Genomic DNA, 25,120 nt, shown 5'->3' with positions numbered 1-25,120 from the left:
TTTTGTGTAATGTTTTCTAGATAGCCTATAGGCTGAACACAATTTCTTGTGTAAATTATTAATGCCTACTAATATAATGCCGAATTTTAATTTGTACATCTGAAGGTAAATTTTAGAAAATAATACTTTACATAAAAAGTAACGTAATTTTCTTCGCAGTCTCATGAATATATTTAGATACTTATTTTAATAATAAAAATTCAGGTGGAACTCATAGGCGTCGCTAGCTTGCAATTACCGAGTGGGGGACAATGACAAGCATTGATTTAGTTTTATATTTTTGGGGCAAGGAAAGTGCTATTTAAGCAAACTTGATTTTAAAAGAATAAACTAAGTTGTTATTGTTATTATTTTAATCGGCAGTATTGACATTATTGTGCTTATTAAGTGTTGTTGTTGTTCTTGTTTTTCAGTGCAAGAACTGAACCTTTATCCCTTCCTTTGCCACGTGATATGCCTCACGTGAATTTCAATAGTCATTGTTTGAACCTACAACTTCGTCGCACTTCGATGCCTGTCCAGGATTAAGACCTTTAATTTATATTACAGAAGATCCGGAAACATACGTCATTAGGAGGACGTTCCTTTATCTTGGACAAACTGTTTGCGGTAAGGATTGTTCTCTTTATTCTTATTGCTTCCATACAAAAAGATTCGTATGAGCCCATGCATGAATGAAACCTAAAATAATGTGGTTGATATTAGCATCCTTTAGTCTTTGTAACCATTTAAAAGCAATAAATTAAAATAACTACACATGGCTAAAGGTATACGCGGTTAGGCAACTACCATCGCTACTCTCAGAAAAGTTTCCAAGGGGAAGGCATCAGAATCAAGGTCATGTTTTGGTTCCACGTTACTTTATGTGGAATTGTCCATTTTATCTTGAAGCTAAATATTACAGACAAGAGACCTGCCAATGATTCAGGCACTTCCATATCCTGCATTGGTTACAGACAGCGACGTCTTCGAACCGTCTCCTTAACCCCGATAGTAAATATATTGTTATCTCTCATGTTTTAGCACTCTCTATATTGTCCTGCACATTACAAAAAATGTTACGATACAGGATGCTGTGAGTGTGTGTGTAAAAATAATAATAATAATAAAATGGTCTCACTCTTTGTTCATCAGTCCTCGTAATAATTGTGAATTATATACTACAAAAATTGTCAGTCAATGAATCACAAATGCATCTTAGGCAGCGATGATCATTAAGCTTTCCTTACCAGCAGTGTGCGAATTAACAGGGGGCCGCGAATATTCCCCTCAACAAAAGAATGTATCCCCCCCAAATAAAATTATTTTATCCCTTCCAAGGGATGTTTTTATCCCCGTCAAAGAAATTGGAATTGAAAGAATATACGTAGTACACAATTTCTTAACTATGTAACGAACACAATTGAAAAATCATTCGTGTTCATTAATGGTCCAGTCATCAAAGATTTCCCTGCCGAAAAGTATGCAGCCTTGAATATTAAAGGACGCCATTCTGCAACTGACCAACCTCACCGAGTCTCTTTTCATACCATAATACTGATATTTTACATCTATTAAAGTGTTCACAATAACCTTGGAGGTGGTTAAATGGGCGTTAAATTTGAACTTTGCAATAAAAGTGTGGAACTATTTTGGTGCATGATTTTTTTCTTCGGAATGTAAATTTACTGTGTGTTTCTAAATTACGTATAAATGTTATGAGATTTAATGACCCACGTCAGAACCACTGTAAAAAAAGGTACTTAGAACCACAAAACAATAGTTAATATATTTTGAGTTCGTAAGTTCGCTTTATGCACAGAGGGGGTAATCGGGACTGGACCTACAGTTTAAAGTGGGATCCAAACCACTATGTGCCTCCAGTGGTAGTTGAGTTTACCGAGTGGTGACATGTACAGTACAAATTTGCATAACCTCCAGGAAAAAGGTACTTTCCAAAATGAAATAAAAAATACGTCACTCAGTGGGCATTCCCCTCCCCCAAAGCAAAAAACTTAATTCGCACAGTGCTTACCAGGTACACTGTATCTACAAAAGTCGTAGCCTAGAGCAAATAATGTCCGCGTAGTTCATTACTTGAAATGTTACCATGCATTTATTTTCTCAGGCTCAAAGACCACGTCCTGCATATTATGATTAATTAATAAACAATTAACTTGTTCTATATTATGGTCTCCTACTTGTCCTGCCATCACTTCCAATTTGATACTATGTTAAGCCTTGTGCTGCATGTGAATGAATAAAAATGAAATAGTTTTAATAGATCAAAAGAAAATCAACTCATGAATTGAACGTAAATACTCCGAATTTGAAACGCAATAACCAATTCCGTCGTACTCGTACTTACTGTTGTTCTGTCCGCCTCGTCAGGCTCACAGCTATTACACGTTCTTATGTTAAATTAATAAACCCCAAGCGATGTTAGGTCCTCAATTACAAATATACCCTCCACTCCATTTTTCTAAGTTGCAACTACAACGAATCAATGGTGGTTGTGGAGCCTTTAACCAATAAATCTGTGAATATGAATTCATAGAATCAGGAGAACTAGGTGTCGATATGACTGATCTACAAACTCGCAACAAACAATTAATTTATACCTGGCACGGAGTCGTTCTGACGAGCGAGACCTATAAAGTGCAAGTGTCGACTCCTAAGGCCAGCCCTTAAGGAGTAAATGCACCAGGGCTCGAAAAGGGCCGGTGCGGACAGGAACTGGTTTCCGGTTCGTGAGTACCTGGAACCTTCTCGTTCCGTATCGTCAGAAATGGAAACGGACTGTTCCGGTTCGTTGAAATTTTAACACATTTCACTACATTTTGTTTTTCAGTGTGAACTAAATTGTCAATCCTCTTTAATAATACATAAGGTACCTTAACCCAATATGGCCTAGTACCAAATATGGCCTATTTGCCGTTTCCAAGTAGTTACAAGATTAGTTCAACAGATGACGTTAGCATGTCATTTAGACTGTCCGCATGACATGACTGAAGCTCTTGGCTGTACTTATAGTACAGTAACCTGAAGACATAGCTGGACCACGTGATTGTGTTGTGTTCTACGTGATCTAATATTGCATATGGAAGTTATTACTTGCTTCATCTCCCAAGTGATAGGTGTTTATATCTCTAGGCCATATTATGACATTTGTACTTTACAACAATGCACTTAGTTTAGACTTTAATGTAAAGAACTGTTTATAAGAACACTACGCAAGGTAGGCTCAATATGGCCTACATAGCGTAACGACCCTTAAAGTTCGTGGGATCTTAAGAGTATCTAGCAGGTTAACCAGTTAATTGATGGGGTGATGTAAACTACTCATCATTCATCCTCTTGATGAGACCACTCGTCATTAGCATGACGAGTTATTGCTTGGCATGCGAAAGGTACAAATTACACAAAAGGAATTAAACTACTGAAAAGACAATGGCAACTCGTTGGATTTTGTGAACCGTTGAACCTGTATCATGGCTGGGTGTAGGATAATTACCTGTCTAACTGAAGTCTCGGAGCTGAATGAAAATAGCGAAGTCCTCTGTGAGCTTCTCTCTAACTGTTGACCAAAGCGTGCTTCCACTATCGACCTCCTGTCTTGCTGACCTCCTCTCTCTACCAACTCAATTCCCAAAGTCCAGTCACTCCCCAGCTTGTCTCACCTCTATCTTCCCTGGCCATCGAGCTCTTCCTCGATGCCGAATCGCCGAATCGTGTTTATTATAATTGCTACCATGCAAACCGCTGACACCAAACCCAGAAGTGTTACCTGTTTCCTGAATGCTCAGGAGGTTTGCATGGCACAACACAATGCATTGTAAACATGCCTAAGAGGCTTGAGACAGCTGAGAAAAACAAGTGAATGCCCTGGTCAACATGAAGCGTTCAGAGAGACTTAATAAAATAAACATACAATCCTAGGGATTGATACGTTCGCGCCGCTTAGGAAAAATTTTCTCCTTTGAAAATTTAAAAGTCAAATCGCAAAGCTTGACATGACTCAGGTTCGCCAATTCCATATATTTTCTTAAAAAACCAAATATACAGAAAAAAATCCACCAAAACATACCTTCCCTTGTTTGCCGTAGCCTGAAGGAAAGAAAAATTTTATTCCCTAAACTCTATAATGAATAATACCCTTAATACTAACAAATTCGTATGTTTATACGATGTAAAAAACAATAATATATACTATTATAGGACTAGAAATCACAAAAGTTCGTGTCGTTAAGCGAAAAACTCTTAATGTACCACATTTTGTGCGTACGTACTGTTTATTATGTATAATTGCTCATCCATTTGCTCCGAGTCAAGAGTCTGTGATGCCTCGCCACGCGGTAAAGACTCTGTGTCTCCCGCGAGGCCAACGGCTGGCTTTTGGGCTGGAGCGTCTTGCAAGATTGAACGAAATTCACAATGTTAGTTTATATTGTCACTCGATATAGACTCTTCAAATAGATAAAAACCTTAACAAGGTGCACAAGTAAGTACACGTAAGTAAGCATGTAAAACATTGTCACATCTCACTGTTTTGTCCGTGTGAAAGCCTGATTATATCAAAGTGCGTATGTTTTACGAACTACGTAGCACTGCACTCCTAACATCGCCAAATATATAAACTTGCATGGCTGTGTTGCACATTCCAATGTATTATTATACAATATTCAAATGCATATAGTGAGTTACACTGAAAACTGTCGCTGGTAAAACTTAATTATAGCGTTCAATTTTCTTTTCTACGTTTAAACTGTACACTGTATACACAACTATGGCGTGGTGAATACCTTTGTATGACTGCACACAAAATTAATAATCTTCCAAGTGACAAAACTATGTGCTTAAGTTATAAATATCAAAAATGTTTTGCGAACAAATATGTCGCTTTCAATATTCCATGTTGGTGAAAAGAAAAAGATAAAAAAAATAACAATAATACCTGCATGCGACAAACATATGCATAAAATATTGGCACTAAAGCATGCTTTCTAAAATGTTCGAAAGTGCTATAATTATGTTATTTGTATTGCTTGCATGTCCGTTTATTATTCAAAGTGCAAAATTTCATCGTAAAAAAAAAAATTATGCACTAATTGATGCTAACACTGGTCAATTGACACCACTGGTGCGTGTCGCTTCCTTGTAGTATGATGTACACTTGCATGCATATAAAACTAGTTCTTATGCATGACACAAAACTAAAAAATGTATATAAGGGCTATGGAAAAGTATTGTTTCCCATAATGCATGTTAAATAACCAAATAGATACACATGATAGGAGCTCGCATGTGTATGTGTAGAAACACTGTAGCACAATTCTGTAATTATTGTTTGTGACCAGAACTGCTGTTTGTAGAATGTATGTTTTGTCTGCTTCCTCTTCTTTCTGGATTGCTTGTCGTCTTGACTGCATTGGGGCAATGTAAAAATGTAGTAAATTACCCGTAGAACTTGGGAGATGGGGAAAAGTTGTTGTTTTAACTGCAAACAGTGTGGAGGGAAATTTTATCTAGCTCCATCACTATGTGTTGTTAATAATGTGTAGTCCGCTATACTGGGAAATGTATGGTTGATTACATCCTTCCTGTAAAAGGTAGTCTCCGTGCAATAATAAGTAGAAATGTCTGCATGTCTCCCTCAAATTGGTGGTGACGAGTCTCTTCTTGAAATAATACTTAAAATATCTGCATGTCTCCCTCGTAGAATATTAATCAGTCTTTCTGCCTGGTAATAGACTGCCTGCGGATGTCCGTCATGAAAATGCCCATGGATGGTGTGGGTATTGCTTGTCCATGGCGCTCCGTATAGACAGGGTAGGTTAAAAGGAAAAAATTATGACAAAGAAAGGAAATTGCAATAGGATGGGTATATATAATTCAAGTATGCATGTACACAAAACCAACTAATTTCCACTGCCTTTTCTTTAGAATTAAATTAAATTGTCTCATCAAAAATAAAATATGATTAAAATAAATTGATAAAATAATTGCCATAACTCTTTGAAAATAAATAAGGAAAATTTAAATAAAATATCCAACCGTAATTAAAATATGAATGTCCATGATTAATGTGTTGCCTTAACCTATTAATTATTACTGTGCTGCTCTGAATTAATCTGTTTCGCAAGCTGATAATGCTTATAAAAATAATATCCTAAGGTTGCGGTTAATAACACATTCCAAATAACAAAAACTAATATAGACATAGGCAAAGGGTTTAAAACTAATTCTTGAAATGAAATGTTCTTGCTAATTGATTGATTAAGTTGCTTTAAAGCAAGTTCAAGCGAAGTCCATTGGGGAATAGTGAAATCAGATAAATTCTTGGGAATATTAGGTAGTAACTCAATTTCCTGCATTTTGACTTGTTCGAAAGCTAAAATTCTTGTGTGTAAAATTTGTTGATCCACAATAATTTGCGAAAAATCCTGATAATTAAAAAATAAAGATTCCCCTTCGTTAAGCTGAATTGATCTGTGTGTGTTCAAGTTATTGTTCAAATTCTGAATAACAATAAATTGACCTGAGCCTGATATTAAAATACCATTACGTGTCCTAATAAACTGGAATAATTTATTGTCAGTAATAGATTTCACTTCAAAATTACAAAATGTAGAATTAATAAACAAAGGTAAGTGTTGCAAGCATGTTCTAAATCTTGTTTAAATTTAAAAAAAATTATTATGGTGTGAACCCTTAAAATAAATATATAAAATTTGTGTTGCGCAAAGCAAGCTATTAGAGTGCTAAAAGTTGCTTTGACAAAGCCTCTAATGGCCTCCTAATAACTGATAGGCCGGTGCAATTTGCCGTGGTTCATTAATATGCAATGTAAAACAAAATTTCAGTAAATGCTACTTCTGAGTTTCGTTGAAACTCCAGGTGGTAACAAATATAGCATCAGGGAATTAAAAAGGTGATATTCAAATTTTAAACACAATAAAAATAATAAAACTTTCTCAATTTCAAATTTTCTTTAAACAAAAGAAATTTATCCACTCAAAACTTCTTGAGTCCGCCGTATACCTCAAATCACTTGGTCGTGTAAACAGACCCGCCGCGGAAAAATATACTTGACCCATATAAGAATGGTGTGTCAATCCCTTAGGTATGTTTAAACAAAATAGATAGAGAATAGTTATGCTATATATTACAATATAAATACAAATTAATAGTTATTACCTACTGTACTAAAATTAACATGAAGTTAATCAGTAAGAAGTAATGAATTTATTGCTGCATTGTCGAATAAGGTGCAAATTGGGTAAGTAAACTAAATTTCCTAATAATAAATATTAATAATAATAATAATAATTTCTCAAATTCAACATTTGTGGTAAACCACACTGTTTAAATTTGGAAAGGCTAACGATGCCGTGGCGACTTTTGCTGCACATGCCTGTGCCAATCACCGAGGCTTAGCCTGGCATGTTGCTAATAATCTTGATTACTCTAAGTGCATAAAGTGCTAAAATTGCCCTTTTGTAGAAATTTCCCTGATTTTATCAAAATTTTGTTTGACTTTATCCTGATTTTAATGAAAAAAAAAGCGTCGAATTCCCTAAAATTTTACTTACTATAAATATCTCTATGAAAAACGGGAAAATTTTACGAGAAAAACGCAAAAAAATTTCGTCTTGTTGTTCCTTTGAAAATTATTGGTCGTGATTAACCTGAAGTGCATAAATGCGACGTTTTACGGAAAAAAATTATCTATATAGAACAAAATATCCCTAACATTGTTTACATGAACTTATATCGTAAAAATCAAATTCTGATGGCTATATGCGTAACTAAACTGATCCCCTAAAATTTTAAAGGACGACCGCCACTGATGCGAGAAAAAAAAAAAATATGCAAAGCCTGTGGTAAGTGTTTCTGAGCTTCTAGCGTGTTCAAAGTACTCGGGAGAGAGCTTGAGAGCAGAAAAGGAATTTGCTGATACGAGACATTCTAAATTGTGCAAGGTTGCATTTGTGGTCGCTGGACGTAACTGAAAATTTCTCTATGGCGACAACGAGAGCTCTAGCAAGTTCGCTGCCGTGCTCGGCGACTTCGGGTACGTTCGGGTGCCGTCGGAAAGGTGGAGGGGAAAAGGTCGCTGCTTCGAGCAGCGGGCATAGGAACGGAGAAAGAAAATGCAAGGCGATGGTTCGCTGATACATTGAATGACGCGTAACTGTTTACAAAACTTTAACTTACTACGAACAAAGTGTAGTAACAGCTGCGGGAGTTCGAAATAAAGTCAAGGTCTTTAAAATGACGTAATAAATTGGATGGAAAGGAAAAAAAACTTCGTTGCGCTTACGACAGCGTGTTACCTGAACACTTCCGTGCTGGTAAAATAACAACAGTTGGGAAACTGTTAGCAAACTAAATGACTAATAAACCTTGCATAAGGTACAATCAAACGTAAAAAATGAATTATACTTAAAATTTGAATCGTAATTAATATAAAAATTCTAGGTGAACATGAAGTCGTAGAAAATATGGTCTGTAAACGATACAACAGGTTCGGGAACCTGAAAATTTGGCTTACTTTCTGCTTTTAAAGTAACACTTGAAATTGGTGACTGATTCGCAAATAACTCTTTAACTTTTACAACTGGCTGAACACAGTGTGAAATAGGCAATTCACTTTCCATTTTGCGATTGTTTTGACCAAAATTAGGACCCTTGCTTACGGCAAATTTCTGAACTCTATCTTTAACGGATAAAATATTCTTCGGCAAATCTATACTGTCGTTTGTAGTGACTACACTATTTCTGGATACGTCTTGAACTTCTTTTTGTACCCTAGGTTGAATAATAATGGACTGAGGAAGTGGAGGGGGAATTGGCGGGTGACTCGTTTTTAATGGTACCACTTCAACAATCGGTGCAATATCGTCGTAAATCTGATCAATGGACGGTGGATCATTAAGTTTGCTTAACGGTAATTCGTTGGTACACTCATGGTCATAAGTAATAGATTTCTTGCGTTGACATTGAAAATAACAGATTATGAAAATTATAAAAATACTAATAATAAATGTTGTTAATAATAAAATTGTAATTATATTATAAGGATAGTCAAAGGACTTGTTCAACAGATAAATAAAATTAGAAGCTTTTACGTATGGAAGAAATCCGTTTAAAATAACTAAAATCGCAATGATTTTCATGTTGCTTAGGCAATCAAAACAAACAGTTCTTCAAAGCTAATACGTACTTTAAGCCTGCCTAGTCTAAGTAGTAGATATTTTAACTCAACTTTTAATTATTTCTGACTCTAGGCTCAAATTATCTGCGTGATTTATTTATTTAATATAATTTATTTATTCTTTAAATTTATTAGCACTGTTTAACTTATCTTATTTGAAATTTTACTGCAAACTTCTCTTATCTACTTTCAGGTGTTATTTCTATTCTTAAATACTTAACATCAATTGAACCGTACTGAGGTACAAGGTAAAGGAAAAAATTGAGTCTGATTTACTCCTGACTACCTGAAAATTAATAATTATTATTTATGCGATCTTTAAATGCATTAAAATACTAACATCACTAAAACTTGAAGAATCTTTAATTCTCTCTACTCATTCTAAAATATGCTTAGCATATTATTGTGGCAAAGCTTTAAACTAAAACCGTTGTGGTTTAATCATAATCATTCTGCGATGGCAGAATGGATTTCCAGGATTATCGGTTGCAATCCAATATCCGAAGGAAAATACTTGTTAGTGGAGCGCAAAAAAAAAAATCTTGACGTCGACGTCTACATATTCATATAATATAAATATTCTCATAACTGGCGCTTAAAATAAACTTTGCTAATATAATCATATACCTTCTTCTGAAGAGTAACTATAAAATTCTAGTGATGTATTCGCTGAGCTAGTATTATTACATACTGCAAAAAAAACTTCTGTGCCTAAAGCACATTATTAAATAATAAGTCTGCTTTTAATCTTTAATATTATTAGTGCTATTTTATTGTAAATTATTATTATGTCACGCGAGTGGATTTAATATATTAGACCTGTTTCACTTTAATAAATGCCGTAACTTGGAGCAAACTTGCAATATTTATATTTAAGATTTTAAAACAATCTGCATTTTAAAGTTTTTAACATTCGAAGCTACAACGTGCTAAGGATAAATATTCAACTGTCAAACGAAACATTGTTTCGGACAGGAAAAAAAATATATAAATATATACTAACAAAAAAAATCTCGTTAATATGTGAGAAACGTCCACGCCGTGTGATGCTCTCCTAATTCTCTTCTAGTTATTCAAAAATAAGTTGGCTGTGCCTAACTTTGCTTAAAGCATATAAGTATATGTATATCTGTGTACGGATTCATTCATTCTCGTCACTACTGCTTACCTGTGAACGGACATCTCTCGTCACTGCAGCCTAATAATACATCTATTACTTCTCAACTAGAACTTTTAATTAATCGGGCGGTTTATACCCTAAATCACGGTACGAACCTTGTACATGCGTGTCGAGGAATATAATTGGCGTTTCGTTTCTTTACATATTAACATGAATTAAAAATTTCAGGCAATGTATGCGTAAGTTAAGGTAACGTAAGGCAAGTGACTATCTCGTATAAACTTGACTATCTCCTTAATCTAAGCTCCCTTCATGAGGTGCTAGGAGACTTCAGTCATTAAGAATATAAATGAGTGGTCCTCGGGGCCTTATTCGTTCCCAAAACTATATATTTATAAAAATGTAATATCCTCTTTGCAAAAGTCTTAGCAGTCATAGTTCAAGCATTCTAAATCATTTACAAGTTACGGTCAGTTTTAAACCAAATTTAAATTAATCTTTTAAGGAAATTTCAATTAATAATAATAATAATAATAACAATATATTGACTCAAACAAGCATACTCTGTGCCATAACTCGTTAAAATGCACCATAGTGCCGATAGACTCTGACTCGGTGGCACTAATTTATTTTCCTCATTCATAAATAACTTTAAAATCCACTTTTAATCCACGTTGTTAATTAATTAAAATATTAAAGGTAAAATCGTTTACTGTTCACTGTAGCTTACTGCATCCTCATAACCAACGTTGTAATAATTTTCGTATTCAAGATTATGTAAAAAAAAATTCTAAAATCACTGTCAATGCAAGAAATCATCAAATCTAAATGCCTTTTCCTTATTCCTTAATTAAAATTCTGGATGGTAAAAATTTCCCAGGTGGGAATTTGTCGTAGCAATGGTACCGGGTTCGTGAGTGAACCACAGAGCTACCAGGAGCAGATTGATAGGGAATCGTCCACGGACGTCCCTGGGCCGGCCACATTTTTGATGAAATGGGCCTCCCTAAAATCCGACATCGAACCTTCCGCCATGCGGAATGCCGGACGCTCCTGATACAAAAGCGCCAGCTCGACGCGGATAACCGCGACGGAGCTAGGGCACAGGTTCCTCCGCATTCTTACATTTCGCTGATTACCGACCCAGACTCGAGGTCGATAAATTTCATCGCATTCATCCTCATGTTAGACTAAACATCTATCATGGCATATATTAATTCTTCTCCCCCCCCATTAATGCAAAAAAAAACTTTAAGCCCTATGTATTTTCAAAAATAATTTTGGCAAGGACATACCAAAAAAACTAAACTAATGAGCAAAATTTTGGGGTGGGATTTGACCATGTGTCAATATTTGGGGTGGGGTTGAATTTAAAACTGATTGTTGAAACCTCTACTAGATAACATTCTATTTTCTCATGGCATTTCCGAGGAAATGGATGAGAAGCCCAAATCTCCACCACGTAACGAGATTTGGGGTGGGGTTGAATTTAAACTGGCTAACAAACTCTTTTCATTCCTGTAAGAAATGAAAAGACCCACGTATCTCCACCACGTAACGACCCTTAAAGTTCGTGGGATCTTAAGAGTATCTAGCAGGTTAACCAGTTAATTGATGGGGTGATGTAAACTACTCATCATTCATCCTCTTGATGAGACCACTCGTCATTAGCATGACGAGTTATTGCTTGGCATGCGAAAGGTACAAATTACACAAAAGGAATTAAACTACTGAAAAGACAATGGCAACTCGTTGGATTTTGTGAACTGTTGAACCTGTATCATGGCTGGGTGTAGGATAATTACCTGTCTAACTGAAGTCTCGGAGCTGAATGAAAATAGCGAAGTCCTCTGTGAGCTTCTCTCTAACTGTTGACCAAAGCGTGCTTCCACTATCGACCTCCTGTCTTGCTGACCTCCTCTCTCTACCAACTCAATTCCCAAAGTCCAGTCACTCCCCAGCTTGTCTCACCTCTATCTTCCCTGGCCATCGAGCTCTTCCTCGATGCCGAATCGCCGAATCGTGTTTATTATAATTGCTACCATGCAAACCGCTGACACCAAACCCAGAAGTGTTACCTGTTTCCTGAATGCTCAGGAGGTTTGCATGGCACAACACAATGCATTGTAAACATGCCTAAGAGGCTTGAGACAGCTGAGAAAAACAAGTGAATGCCCTGGTCAACATGAAGCGTTCAGAGAGACTTAATAAAATAAACATACAATCCTAGGGATTGATACGATAGGAATATATCGTGAAAGGCATGCGCAAATGTGACTTTTGTTACTTTTATGTTCACGTAGAGTGTCTGGGAGTTACAAAATATGATGTAGGACCTTTATTTTGCACAGACTGTGATGTGTAATCCATGGTCTTCTGGTGACAAGTCTTGACGTCACTTCTTGTTTATTGCTTTTTAAACTATGTTATTTCTTTGCGTAATCTCATTATATCGTTATGTAAATAAAACTTAAGTCTATCAATATACTTATCTACCTATGAAAATAATATTGCTGTACTGTCTTTACAATTTCTGTTGCATTTTTGAAAGAAGAAAATATATGACTAGACGATATTGGGTACATATGTACCCAATATGACCGAAACGTTATTTTTTCCCCTGTAATCATGTTATTATTTGGAACGGGCTCCAATTTTCAATAAACGTCCAGAAATGTTCCCTCTTTTGAACCTTGCCATTCGTTTTACCTTTCTGACTTTGTATATCATTGGAAACAATCGAAAACCTTAGGTAGGCCATATTTAGTTGTTGTTGCGAAGGACTTAGAAGAGTATGACGACGTCTATGCAGACTTCATCCTTTGTGCATTATTGGTATCTATTTTATTTATTTTCTTGTCAATTATTATTATTATTATTTGTCGTGTCTTGTGAATTCGATACTCTGACAGAAATATCCTCCTGCGCAGGTTCTTTACACAAATTCGGCTTCTCTTTTTATGGCCACTCATTTTTCATAAGCTGAGCCTTTACTGTTGACATTCTGAAGAATAAATCCAATTCTTGATGAAACGCAAAATAGCAATATCGAAATATATTTCACTTGCAGAAATGGATTCTTTTAATAAGCATTATTAAGACAAAGCATTGACGATACGTATATTAAATTTTTAAAAAATACCGGTTGGACGAGCTGACAATCATTCAGGATTTCCCTCCTTTGAAATCTTAAAATATTAAAGAAAATTCCAGAAAACTCGTGTTGAATGTGTTGTATTATTTTATGTTTATGTAAATATTTTAATATTTACTATTAATAATTGTAATAGAGCGGGTTATTTAATCTCGTCGATGTAGTAATCAAATCAGACACAAAAATACAACATCATATTAACAAAAGTAAGGCGTTTCGTTTCGTGTAAATACCTATCTCGAGCATTGATATCCTCCCTTTGTACCCAACACTCCATGTGACTGCATATGTTGGTGAATCAGAGTGTTTAAGTGCTGTTTTGTTTTTCTCTACAGAATTCAACCGCCAATTCGTGTTCAACAATAAGCCTGAAATAGAATCAGTGCAAGCAAGTACTGCTCTGGAGACTACCACAGTTCGGATACTCATATTTATTTTTCCTGCTGTGTTACGAGGTGAGTGAAAATTGATTCCATAAAAAGAAGCGGGACACGAAATGGTTAATTCAGAAAATTCAAACACGTTAAAAGAATGGTCTTCCTGTCGTTAATTTTCAAATTGATAATCCAACCCCACATTTCACGAAGAAGAGTTCTTGAATATCTCATGCAGAGTTTAAAAAATATCTTGGATTCTGATTACATCTAGTAATTGTTCTTTCACATGACACCCACTCACAGTGGCGCAGGAAGGGTTTTCATTTGGGAGGTGTACATAATTAGAGCTCCACAAACATAATACAAAATTCACATAAATAGTTCTTATTTAGGCCATATACTGTATTTATTTAGAATTCTATGGTTTTGTGGTTATTTTAAAGATATGTTTTTAAAACATGTTGTAAATGCTTCTCGGGATAGATCTAAAGACCGCTTGAGGGGCAAGGAGGCTCTTTATCTCGTCTTATTCATGAAATGTACAATATAAGCAATGTATACATTATATCTCAAAAAGTATACAGGTCATTGAGGAAAACAGTTTTTCCTTATATCGTTTTCCTGCTTGATGCCTCACGTCGATGCTCTGAACTCTCGAAATGCGGAATTGTATCCTGAATATATGAAACCAGGGAGCACAGGCTTACAACTGTAACTGACTGATTAACTTTGCAATTACGGTAAACAAAATATATATGGGTTATCTGTCAATAATCAGGTAGATATCCGCTTTATATCTGAATAACTCGCATATGTATATTCGAGGCGAAACCGAGAGGAATCGGTTATTTTTAACATAATCTCTGTAGATAGATTTAACTATAGCTACTTTTTTTAACGTCTCCTGACGAATTAAGAAAAAATCGGTTAGCTCTCTCAGAAAGACTGAAGAAATTATCTGCTGAATACAAAATATGACATACACCAATGGGATTATTTCAGTCTGTCGTTTTATTCTATTGCGTTTCATTATTCTTAGTTGGCTGTGTAGGATCATCGGAATATCTTCAAATTAATTATTTGTTAAAATCACATGGCATTTTTAATGCCTTATTTATGCATAAAATGAGGAAAATATTATTTTTTCGTAAATTGATGGAATATGAAAAGTTTTCATTTGTGTGTTTCGGAAATAGTAAAAATCCACAATTACATCTTTTGTGACAATTGTATCAGAGATAAAAAAAAGAAAGAAAATGTTGACCAAAAGTGAACTTTTGCTATTAAATAGTTAGTTTTTCTTATGGTTTTATGGAAGTTAGAAAACAAAATTTCATAGTCTCACTACCGTCCTTGGTGTCTGCGTTGGTGCAGAAAATCTGCTAAGTTCAACGACATTCTGGGATCAGGGAATTACATTAAAATGCAAGAACAGTCACTTATTTCTCCGACATATGACTATATCCTTAAATTGTCAGAATTAGGCAGGTATATTTAGTTTTTCAGTTTTTAACGTTCAATACTTAGACGACTTGGTAACGTATTTTACATTAGCCCATGTTAAAAATTTTCCCAGATTTTTTACTCATTCCAATGCAAAATTTAGTTCCTGAATAACTTTACCATATAGTTTTGATAAAATGTAACTAATGTTTTTTATAGTGGAAATTTGAGATTCTGAAAATCCTTGTGAAAATTTCGAAAGTGAAACTCAGCGCCACTATTCTGATGCATATTCATATCTTATCTTCCAATCCATTACTTCTTGAGAATTGTGTACCCCCTACACATAGAAGCTAAAGATTAGTTTCCTAAAACCAAACTTTAACATAGTCAACCATTTTACACTCATTTTAAACTCATTTTCATTCCTTTAGAAAAGTTTTCCCAGCGTGCAGATCAAGTGAACTAACTGACACCAGAATGTACAGTACAATAGCTTTACAGTGGTTTTAATGCTTTTCGGAAGGAAGATAATGTTTGTAAACAAAAATACTTTTGTATTTTGCTACCAAAAATAGTTTCTTTGAACAGCAGCACCTTGCTCCTGTCAAATTACAAGGGGTACAGCTTGGATCAGGCATGAGTAAACCCGGGTTGGTGTATATAGGATTGAGCTGTACGACGATTTCACAATAAGTTTTATAAAAAATCCACCATAATATATGTACGTATTTTCACTTCGTTCTAACTCCAATGAATAATAATTTTTGATGCAACATATCTACGTTTCCACACCTCATTCTCTCCCATTCCCTCATCTTTTTTATGGGTTAAAGTCGGCCATCACTACTCCTATGATACTTAGAAGTAAAAATATACTTTTCATAAACTGGCAATACAATTAATCAATATCTACCGGTATTTCGTTATGGAAAACGTCTTAAGGCAAGTGCACCCTGCGTCGCTCCACCCACTCCGTTTCTCCCCTTCCCTACCGTTATACGCGGACTTTCTCAATAGATTTTCGAGACAATGTAGGGGAGTTGATGCAGTAGTGAATGAACAAGCGCAATGTATTAAACAGATTTCCAAACTATAACTTATGGATTGGCAGATGCAATACTTGTAATTCCTCCAATAAAACTGACTGTGGGGTTGTTGGATAAGATAGTATGGTATGGAATATGCAGTGAAACTACAACCTCAACTTCAACCTCCTCACTCCACAAGCATGCCTGCAAATCACAAACAGTAACGCTGGCAACTACTGAAGTAAATCCATGTATTGATTTAGGGCATGTTAGTGTCTCATATGAAAATCAATTGACCTGCAGCACTGCGGTTCTACGATACATGTAATCAATGTTGCTAGGGTAAACAAAACAGTGTACCCTTATATGGCTCAGCGTTGCGATGAATTGCAACTGATATATGAAAGCCGAGACCCTATGTTCGAAGCTTGGGTAATATTTAAGAGCTCATTATGTTCGTTCATTTAGTGTGATATGATTGATCGTAATCAATTCAGTTAGAATCAATTTAATTTAACTTCAGATTTTTCATTTCAATATGCATTATATGACTTCCAGTTTCTAAGTACACTTTGTGCACAGCTAGGCTAAGTGGAATCCCAACCACTTGTGCTTGGTATGAGTTCGAGTATGAGTTCAAATCCATCTTCAGTTCACTTTATAATGTGGTCAGCTTTAAGGTATTACAAGATAATTGCATTCCCTGTTGTTTCTTTCAAATTCGAATTGAAATAAAACAAACAAAAAAATTTGGTTAAATCTTCAATAGTTCCTCAGAATTAATTAACTTCTGTTCAATTACATTTCAAGGAATTTAGTAGACTTTCCATGTAGCCGAACGGTTTTACCTTTTGTTGTGATGGGTTCCGGGTTCGATCATCGTTAGGAGCTGCACAATTTCAAGGCTGATCCAGCGCCATGAGAGCAGTTGGTGAGCTACTTGAAAGCAATATCAGCGGAATCCGGTCTCGAAAGCCAGAAAATGACAAAAGTGAACGATAAAAGTTTTACCCAGGTGAGGCATATTATTTCAGTACCACCACAATCAGAACGAGACAACAGTGGCTAAAGATTGCAGAAGAATTGCCATGTACTAACTTCAATTTTTCTAGTTGAAAAATACTCACAATAATATAAGCCTCTGACTATTTAAGTGGGTACAGGGTTGTGGGTGACCTATTTCAAAATGGATTCCGCATTCCATAGACACAGACAAACACACACACACATAGTTAGAGAGAGAGAGAGAGAGAGAGAGAGAGAGAGAGAGAGAGAGAGAGAGAGAGAGAGAGCAAATGCTTAACTTGATTGATTGATTGGTTTGCTATTTTATGTTGCTTTTCTGCCACTTTTGGCTATTCGCGACGATGTGAATGAATTGCGATAAGATGTAGTTAATGAAAGGACAATAACAGAGACATATTGACAGAACACAACAGAAGCCTCACAGAGGCTTTGAGTCGAGCCATTAGAGCCAAGTTAGCCTGCACCAATGCAGACCAAGATGTACACTGAAATTCTTATGTAAGGCCTCACTGAACCTCACTGAACCTCACGTCTTACACAAAAAAAACAAAAAAACACGAAATTGAATTCGAAACACTGCAACGTCAATGTCGAAACTGTATGCAGGACAAGGAAGAGCTGCACAGCTGTCAAAGTCGTCAGCGCTACACAGGAGAAAAATGTTAGCCACGTGTCGTCAAGGAATTAGCATAGCGTTTCGTTCTGTTGTCATTTGGCCGCAGAAGAAATATTTGTTGTCCATTTTGGGCTAGCAAGAAATCATGTTATGAGCTGGCGATTTATTTCCTTCATTAATCAAAATTCGTTGTTTGTGTTTTCGTTAGTTTCTTTTTGTTATTGTGGTTATAATTTATAAAAAGAAAACTAGCAAAGAAGGCCATTCCTTTCGGCACGTGATAGGCATGTGGTAGCTTTGATATTTTTTCGACCATTTTCTAACCCTCTTGGTTAATTTCAATGATAAGGTCGAATGATGGAGTGACAAAATAAATGAACGAACATAATAATCTCTTAAATATTACCCAAGCATCGAACATAGGGTCTCCGCTTTCATAGAGCAGTATGCAAAAACACTCGGTCATGGGGGCTCTCAAAATTGAAATAATAATTTTAACAGAAAACCTAATATTAGAGTATTTTAAGAGTGTAGGCAGATTAACAATTCACGCCAACCAACAACAATTGCCATAATAGTTACACATTTTCTTTTGCAATACACAATCTCGACTCCGTTCGATATGTGAATTCCCCTGTCTCTGTTCTGTATTCTTTTTACTTAGGCAATATTACGTTGCCTCCTTGTCTCTTGGTTAATCCAAGACAAGGTTGTGGTGGGGCAAACATAGAGATACATAGAGAAACCTCTGGTTTCGAAGCACGTTCACTCTGCCACGTGAGTGCTATTTTTCTCTCTCTCTCTCTCTCCCTCTCTCTCCCTCTCCCTCTCCCTCCCCCCTAAACACACAAACACACCCTATATCAACCTATACGGTGGAACTCAGTAAGTTTGTAAGTGGATATTTTGATGCTCATACATAATCTTTCGACACCCTTAAAATGAAACACGTTGCCAGTTGGAAGGTGGTATTTTTTGTTAGAAATATTTTTCGTTTTCAGCATACGTTCTCAAGTAGCATTAGCGAACAAATATCATTACTGAAATAGAGAAGAATCTATATTGAATTCATTCTTTTGATCAGTTCCAAAACAAAAATGAATTATGAAATTATGTACACAGTAATGGCCTTCAGAGATATTGTTGTGTTTCTTGCTATGGCTTTGTATTCAATAGGTTTTGTGGTTGGAATGTCAAATCTTACTTTAACCTGTAGGCCTAGTCGCAGCATCTGTTCTGATCGTCAAGTGGCCTTGAACTTTTTCATTGTCGGGATACAAACTTAAATCGGCAATTTTTCGTCAACTATTAATTTTAAAAAATGCGTGCCATATTTAAAAAAATGTTTTGTACAAAGCTTATTTTGAAGTTAAATTACTAGTGAAACAGAAATGTGGTTCGACCCCGGTAAATTGTCGAGATAGCACCCTGCATCCCTTTAGCGAACACACACACGTGAGCAGCGAATGAGAGGAACCGGTATGTTAGATGGTATAAAACCATGGTATTTCTATACAGTTTCTAGAACCCCCTCCAATGGACATCCCTTAAGTACAACAACGAAAATAAATATAAATTTTATTTAAATATAAATGTATGAGTCACGGTAGATCAGTCGACCTCCGTGGTGGAGTGGTTAACACAACGCACTATACGTCGGGGGTCACGCATTTTAGTTCGGTTCGGACATGGATGTTTGTATTTGTCCCAATGAGAATACAGAAAACAGAGAAAATTGAGAAAATATGAATAAAGGAGGATACTACCGCATAGGGGTATTCTTTAAAAATAAAATAAAGGGTGCCTGACTACCATGCGAGAGACCCGTATTCGATACTCGGTGGGAGAGAACTGGGATTTTTTCCACCTGTTGGAGCGACTCCGGCGCACACCCAGCATCGTATAAAGTGGGTATCTAAAGGAAACTCTGGGGGTAATAGGCGCCAGGGGCATGGTACCGATCACATCACTACCACCTTCGGCTGTGATCAAGAAAGTGTGAAGTCCTAACTTCACCCTCCCCCCCCCCCCATACGCCTTCATGACGTTGCGCAAATCGCAGGAGACTTAAATTATGTACCAGTAACATGAGTGAAATGCATGTTAGTCTTCACAAAATATTTTATTACAATTAATGATCGATTTGTGTAATTTGGTTGCAACAAAATTTTCAGCGAAAGTAACTGTAAAAGTAGCTTACAGTTACTTCTGAAGTACAGGTAACTGTAACTGAGTTACTTTTTAAATGAGTAACTGTAACTGTTACTTTTTTAAGCAAGTAACTATACTGTAACTAGTTACCATTTTAAAAGTAACTTTCCGAACACTGGATTTTTTCCTACTTTAGTACATCTTCCATAAACACACATGTAAATAGGAAGTCATTCCTTCAAATGCGTTCCATAATACAGCTATCTGAAGCAGATGCGTTGTGTGTATTCCTTAAAATGGATAAAGTTGAATATAGTGGTGATACAATTCTATGAATGAATGTGTAACACCAAGCTGATATAATTTTTGAAGACTCTTCTCCTTCTCTTGAAAAAAATGAAAATGGGCTTCTCAATATAAACGTTGTTAAGGACGTCTAAAGATTGCAACAAGAACAGAAACCATAGAACAAATACACGATATCACTCTGTAGACAAGCAATTTAAAGTGCGTGAACTTGCTCAAGCTGCAGCTACATAGAAAGAACGTGCAGGATATACAAGGTGGGCCATATTGATGGGACACATTTCAAATGTATATGTGGAGCATGTAGGAAGCAACATTTATTACCAAATATATGGAAAACACTGCCATAGGATGTGAGTTTCGCATTGTGTACAGTGTTTGAAGATTACATCCCAGAGATAGACACCACCTTGACGAGAACATGCTTTGGCTCTAACAGTCATGTTCAGCATAGTTTTGGGCAGGGTTTTGGCTGGGACGGCCGCTATCTCCCTTCAGATTTTGTCCTTCAGTTCATTGATGGTAGTGCGCCTTGTGGTGTACACCTTGTCCTTTAGGTAATCCCACAGGAAGTAGTCTGGTGGAGTTAGATCCGGGTATCTGGATGGCCAATGGACATCACCAAATCTCGAGATGAGCCGTCCCTGGAAGTGTCGTCGAAGGGTTGTCATTGACACTACTCCTGTATGACTAGTGGCACCATCCTGCTGCAGGCACATCTCTTAGGCCAAACCGTCTCATTTCGGGTATGAAGAATGTTTTCTTAGGCACTTAATCGGCTGTCTATCACTGCACTTCACATCCATGTTTTCACGCTACAATTTCAAGATTTCAATTATGTGAAGCCTTTACAAAAATCTCAGGGAGGTCAAGTGCCCTTTAGGGGGGGGGGGGCTAAAGGACAAGGTGTACACCACTAGGCGCACTACCATCAATGAACTAAAGGACAAAATCTCAAGGGAGATAGCGGCCATCCCAGGCGAAACCCTGCGCAAAACTATGCTGAACATGACTGTTAGAGCCAAAGCATGTTCTCGTCAAGGTGGTGTCCATCTTAGGGATGTAATCTTCAAACACTGAACACAATGCAAAACTCCCGTCCTTTGGCAGTGTTTTCCATATATTTGGTAATAAATGTTGCCTCCTACATGCTCCACATATGCATTTGAAATGTGTCCCATCAATATGGCCCACCCTGTATTTTGCATGAAGCATTCAATATAAGAAATATTTGAGCAAGAGGGGTGCAAAACTTGATAACAGCAGATCAACAACGCGTTCTTACGAAAATATATGAACGGCTTTAACAACAATAAAACTCATTTTTCATTTTGTGCGTTGAGTTATAACCGTGGATGTGACTTGTATTCTTCGTTACTCACCGGAATCGAATCAGTAGTCAAAACAGTGTACAGATAAAGATTGTTCAGCCCCAAAAAGAACATAGTCTAATCCAGAACCAGGAAACATTGTGAAATCGGCATTTTATGATACAAAGGGGTATATATTTATTGGTTATCTTCAAAGCGGTAATATAATAACCAGTGAATGTCATTCCAATCTTGAAAATGGACAAAAAAGACCCGGTTTGTAAAAGGAAGAAAAGGTTTCATCAAGACAATTCACCTGCCCACAAAAGTACTTTGCAAATAAGGAAATTAATGGGTTTGACGAATGGATTGTTGGAAGATGTACCCTACTACCCAGATTTGGCTCCGTCCTACTTATATTTCTCCCCAAAACACAAACTGCTCCACACTGGTCAGCGTTTTTCATCGAATCAAGACGTGATGCTACAGAGGGATATTTTTCATATTTATGGAAAGCCACTTCAGGAACGGGAAAATGATGTTCAACAATCGCTGGAATAAATGTATTGATCTCAAGGAAGAATATGTTGAAAAATAAAAACATTTTTTTAAATAATAATTTCGTAATTCAGTTGCTCGTTCGAGAACTTTCCAGAACACTCTCTTAAGTCTCTCATTTGATATAGGCCAAGTTGTGATGATTACTACATATTTTGAAAATAATAGAATTGAGATAGAGACCTATTATGCTTCAATGTCTTGAAATGAAGAAACAGTTACTCCTTGTCTCTGGGGGACGACCCTAATAGCGTATCTCATTGGATGCTCAGTGATAAAGGCATTTTCTATTATAAATACAGCCTCCCCGATGGCGCAGTGGTAGCGTCGTCGCTTTGTAATCAAGGGGTCCCGGGTTCGATACCCGGTGGAGGCACAAGTGGTTCGGATCCCACTTTAAACTGTAGGTCCAGTCCCGATTAGCCTTACTGTGCATAAAGTGGACTTAAAACAACAAATCAAATCAAATCAATATTATAAATACAAATTACCTTATTGCTCTGAAATGTAAGAACGTACAAGTTACATGTTTGCTTTAAAATATAAAAAAAAACGTCACTCTGCTTCCTTCCACAATTGCCCGAAGCACATCTTTGGACCTTGTCGAGTAACGTCGTCCTCCTGTAATCAAGGGGTTCCAGGATAGATATGAGGTGGAGGCACGTAGTGGTTAGGATCCCACTTTAAACTGTACGTCCAGTCCCATTTAGCCTATCTGTGGATAGAATGTACTTAAATCAAAAACTCAAACTCAATACAACTCATACGCGTATTACAGCCGTGTGATAGTTGAGTGGAGCTTTTCCATCCCTACAATATGTGCGTATAGATGTATCAGAAGAGAGGTGTCGAAAAGAAGCATGTTTCTGGCAGGTGGATGTTTACAGACAAAATACACAAATCTTTACTGGCATAATTGATTTCGTGTATTTTACCTCCCTTATGTGGTACTTCTTTCTAACGATGGAAGCGGCCTCGGCGCCCACCCAGCGTCGAATAACATGGGTACCTGGGGGAAACCCTGGGGGGTAAAGGCGGTCAAGGGCGTGATGCTGATCACATCACCCCCACTCACGACCGGATCACACCTTCATGGCGTGGTGCTATGCACAGGGGAACACTTTACCTTTACCTTTTATGTGGTACTTCTAGCTAATAAAGAAGATGGGGATGAGTGGTGATATGACGAAATTAATGAATAGTCACTCACAAACACCCAGGCCTGGGTTCAATGTGCGATGTGCTAACCACTCCGCCACGGAGGATGGCTCTACTGACATGATGACACACACTATAAAACGTAATATCATCTCTCATTGCTTGATCGAGTTGGTAAATTATGAATTAAAATTATAATTGATCATTGATTTCTTCCATTTTAAGAGAGATGCGGGTTTCAAGGAAATCCTTGATTACTAATGACATGATGTTACATAAAAACGTTTCGTTTCATTGGTTGATTCACATTTCCGCATTGATAATTTAAATTAATGGTATGTTTTTCTTTTCATTCTAGATACACTTCCATACAAGATAGTCTCAGAACAGGCAATTGTTTCTCAGATAGTTGGACCGTCACAGTAAAAAATACGACAACGCTTCATTTCTTTGTCGAAAGACGAGAGCGCTAAAAAAAACCTCCATTGTTCAAATTGTACGATTGTCTTCACTTACTTTCAAAACTAAATAGTCGTAAAATATATAGGATGGCGCGTAATGTATCAAACTTGTTTAAAGTAATAAACGAACAAATGTAACTGAATGGTAGGTTAACACATGAATCAGAACACTGCCCGATTTCAGGATAACCACAAAAAAACATGTTTGTATAGTTTTCACGAAGTTGAAAGAACGGATTTTATTCACAAGACTATACTAATAACAACGACTAATAAATTAATGTCATAATGCCTACGGAGATATGGGAGAACCTCTTGGAACAAAAGAAATTACTGGAAAGGAAATTAGAAATACAAGAGAAACATTACGGTACTGATCATTTTCAAGTTGCTTCTACTCTTATGAACTTAGGTAATGCCTACGGAGATTTAGGAGAACCTCTGAAACAAAAGAAATTACTCGAGAGGGCATTGGAAATACAAGAGAAACATAACGGTGCCGATCATGTTCAAGTTGCTATTACTCTTATGAACTTAGGTAATGCCTACGGATATATGGGAGAACCTCTGGAAGCAAAGAAATTACTCGAGAGGGCATTGCAAATAGAAGAGAAACATTTCGGCACTGATCATTTTGAAGTTGTTTCTACTCTTGTGAACTTAGGTAATGCCTACGGAGATTTAGGAGAACCTCTGAAACAAAAGAAATTACTCGAGAGGGCATTGGAAATACAAGAGAAACATAACGGTGCCGATCATGTTCAAGTTGCTATTACTCTTATGAACTTAGGTAATGCCTACGGATATATGGGAGAACCTCGGGAAGCAAAGAAATTACTTGAGAGGGCATTGGAAATACAAGAGAAACATTATGGTGCCAATCATTTTGAAGTTGCTTCTACTCTTGTGAACTTAAGTATTGCCTTCGGAGAAATGGGTGAACCTCTGAAACAAAAGAAATTACTTGAGAGGGCATTGGAAATAGAAGAGAAACATTATGGTGCCAATCATTTTAAAGTTGCTTCTACTCTTGTGAACTTAGGTAATGCCTACGGAAATATGGGAGAACCTCTGGAAGCAAAGAGATTACTTGAGAGGGCATTGCAAATAAAAGAGAAACATTACGGTGCCAATCATTTTAAAGTTGCTTCTACTCTTGTGAACTTAGGTAATGCCTACGGAGATTTAGGAGAACCTCTGAAACAAAAGAAAT

At 36.5% G+C, this 25,120-nt stretch overlaps 1 long non-coding RNA gene across 1 annotated transcript; it reads left to right on the top strand.

Annotated features, from left to right (window-relative positions):
* The first annotated feature begins 476 nt into the window (after positions 1 to 476).
* On the top strand, positions 477 to 23,887 carry LOC145990163 (uncharacterized). Its single transcript, XR_014441938.1, has 3 exons — positions 477 to 609; positions 13,806 to 13,925; positions 23,805 to 23,887. It is a non-coding gene; the product is annotated as an uncharacterized LOC145990163 (long non-coding RNA).
* Positions 23,888 to 25,120: the final 1,233 nt, after the last annotated feature.

Source organism: Lepisma saccharinum, chromosome 7 (assembly GCF_977018435.1).
Source record: "Lepisma saccharinum chromosome 7, izLepSacc3.1, whole genome shotgun sequence".
NCBI classification, from domain to species: domain Eukaryota; kingdom Metazoa; phylum Arthropoda; class Insecta; order Zygentoma; family Lepismatidae; genus Lepisma; species Lepisma saccharinum.
This window is presented reverse-complemented; position numbering and strand designations above follow the sequence as displayed.